Genomic DNA, 3505 nt, shown 5'->3' with positions numbered 1-3505 from the left:
CTGTGCTCCAGACGTATACCCTCAAAAATTTGTTCTCCAGATTAGGGCCTCTGTTTGACACTAGTAGACTTATTTGGCCAAGGATGCCCTCCTAGCCCGTGTTAGTCTGCTTTTTATGTCTTCCTTGCTTCGGCCGACGAGCGGTAGTTTGCTCCTAACGCTGCGTTAGTTTGCTCCTAAGGCTGATATCCTTAACTTCATGGTCACAAATTTTGGTATAAAGTTTACGCTAGTTCCATTTCAGCTACTATTCGTCTATTTTCGCTATAGTCTTAATTCATATTGTGTACTCGTTAGATTATTCATTCGAGTCAATACATCCTGCAGTTCTTTTACACTTTCATGGACGACTCTAATATCTTCAGCGAATCTGATCATTGATGTCCTTTCAATCTGAATTTTAATTCCACTCTTGAATCTTTCTTTGATTTGCATCATTGCTTCTTTGATGTACAGATCGAACAGTGAGAGGCGAAAAACCGTACCTTTATCTTACATCATTTTAATCCGAGCGTTTTGTTCTTGATCTTCCATTCTTATTGTTGCCTCGTGTTTCTTGAACCTACCATATATTACTCGTCTTTCTCTGTTTTCTTCAGAATTTTGAACATCTTGCCCCAGTCCATATTGTCGAATGTTTTTTTCTAATCCGTCTAACCCTATGAAGGTGTATTACTTTTTCTTAACTTGTGCTCCATTACCAAGCGCGGCGTCGGAACTGTCACCCAGGTGTCTTTACCTTTCCTTAGGCTTACGTAATTGTCGTCTAACAGATTGTCGATCTTTTTTCTTCTCTGCATTCTTCTTGTCGGCAATTATGATGCATGAGCTGTTAAGCTGATTGCGCTGGTTGTCGAACTTATCTGCCATTTCTGTCTTCGACATTGTGTGGATGTATTGTTCCGGAAGTTTGATAGTATGTCTCCAATCTCATAGATTCTACACACCAATCTTTTGGCTACCATTTCACACACAGATTTTATAAATTCCGAAAGACTTTTTCCTTTATTTTTTAAATTTATTTATTGCGTTTATAACATGAGCCCTCTTGTGAGTCTACAGCAGGTGGTTCAGTACATCTGTACATTGAAAGTTTTCTGCACAATAGTACACATTTTGTATTGAGCTCTTATGATGAACTTTTAAGATACTAAGCTATACAACAAAACGTAATAATAATTATAAAGAAAACGCCAGAAGTTAGGAACAAACCAAAAATCAAATGAGGTAGATGTATTGTGTTAGTTCTTACGTAAGTATCTCTATCTAATTGCTGTTTGCTGCTGCCTTGGAACATCTTCGAGTTTTTCTGTACTGGGTGTGAAAACTGCCTTCAGTCATCTGCAATTAATTGTCCAGTTGTCTAGCGACTCGGCAAAAACTTCGAGTTATCACAGTTATTATTGCTAATAACTAATGTACGAGTGCTTATATTAAAACTAAATTACAATGATTTCCATCCATTACGCCCCGCCCGGATAGCCGCGCGCAATAGCATTCTGCTGCCGGGATTCAGGGAGGCGCGCCGGCACACGGCTCCTCTCTATTACTAACATTGCTGAATCAAATAATTAACAAGTCGACGGCGAGCACATACGGGATAAACGCCAGCAAAAAGATAGTTACCTATACCTTCTGCCTAACTTGATCGCACGTCTTTCAGAGCTTTGTTATACTCTGACTCAACACCCAATAACTCGAGATACAAGTGCTAATGGTAAATGCACTGTTTTTCAGTTACTTTGATGCTATCCATCTCTTCCTATGTTGTTGATCTCTACCTAACATCTGCCTAAACAAACTCTGTAGTCTAGATTTTCTCTGGTCTACTATTTATCCCCACTACCGCCCCTTCCAGAGCCGAGTCCACTAGACGAAGATGTCATAGCAGGTACACTTCTGTCTTTTCACTTTTTCTGGCAGGGATCTACCTAAGAATCATTGCATGAACTATTTGTTTTACCGCTTCTTCCTTTTGCAGGAAGCGGTTCCTTTTGTTAATCAGTAAGTATTCACATGTTGTGCTCTTTACAGTCTTTTAAGCAAGAGCGTGATCACCATTACACACTAATGGTAGATGATGTCCCCCTAGTTCTTTCACAGCCCACTAGAGGAAACCATTGTCCTTCATGAAATGTCTATAAATACTCATGACTGAGATTTGTACGGGTTTACCGACAGTTTAAATGCACAGCAGATGTTATCCGTAAAAGGTGTCTGATGTTGACCCCAGACATTGGTTCATCCACAAAAATAAAGACTGGGTACTGCTTTTCAGCGACTGTAGAAAGGTTTTCAGTTACTGGATTTGCTCTTACAGTCGCCTGACGCTAATCTTATTGAAAAAGTTCGGTCTTTCATCAAAAACAAGTTGCAAGGAAAAAAAGATATTCACTTTGAAACACCTGTCAATGCAAATTCGACATAGTTGGAGGTCTCTTCCACATGAATACCGAGAAAACTTGGTTTCAAGCATGCCTCGGAGACACCAATGAGTTATCGACGTTGCGGGTGACTGGATGTATTATTAATAGTAATTACATTTTTCTTTTTTCGGTATATGTATATGTTTTAGTTTGATGTCAAATAAAATTTTCTGCTGATTAACCCGACCTCGATCAAACTGTACGTCACTGTGTCTGTTATAACGGCGGACCTCCCAGTGGAAGAGTACTAGGTGCAGTCGTTACCGCCGTTAATTGGCTTCAGGTAATGTTAAGGGAAATACTCAGCTGCCGACCACCCACTTATGTGCTTTCTCCCCTTCTACAGCCGTACAGCGCCGTTAGACGGAGGACTTCCGGCTGCCAATTCGCTAATTGTTCCCCTAACCTCACTCACCATGACGCTCTGGTCCGCTTTCTGTTAAACACTCACCGTCCACCGGTCTCAGTTGATGAGTACTGATGCTGTGGTACAGCACTTTCCTTGGACTCGGGTACAGCGTGGAGGCGCAGTGGTTAGCTAAACACGAAGAGAGTAGGTAACGAGGAGTGGGCAAGGGGCAATGAAGTGATACACGTATTCTGATTAATTTTGTTTATTTGCATATCTAATGTTGGACGATCTACAATTAATGCAAAGTGAACCTTTAAATACTTAATTCTTCGTAAATAATAATGGCGACCTGTGGCATCTTCTTAATGAACGTTTAATAATGGCAACGCATGGACTACGCATATCTGATAAATCTTACTTCATGGTTGGGGGCGGGGGGGGGGGGGGGGGAGCGGGCGGACTTGAGAATAATCGCGTAAGTACTTAGTTATTGTCGTGAATGTGGTTAATATAGAACAGAATTAATGAAGGTATTGCGTAGCAGATTTTCAGAGTGACGTTGTGAGATGATAATATTCTAAATTGATTCGGAATTCCCTACGTTTCACGTCGAAGTAGTTTGGTCTCATCATAACGTAGCTGTTGGAGACTGAACTACTGCGACATCAATCAGTGGCTAAGTGTTGGACGACTCGGATATTTTCCACATCCCCCACACGTATCCGAT

This window comes from Schistocerca nitens, chromosome 7 (genome assembly GCF_023898315.1).
Source record: "Schistocerca nitens isolate TAMUIC-IGC-003100 chromosome 7, iqSchNite1.1, whole genome shotgun sequence".
Classification (NCBI taxonomy): domain Eukaryota; kingdom Metazoa; phylum Arthropoda; class Insecta; order Orthoptera; family Acrididae; genus Schistocerca; species Schistocerca nitens.
Note: the sequence above shows the minus strand (reverse complement) of the source record.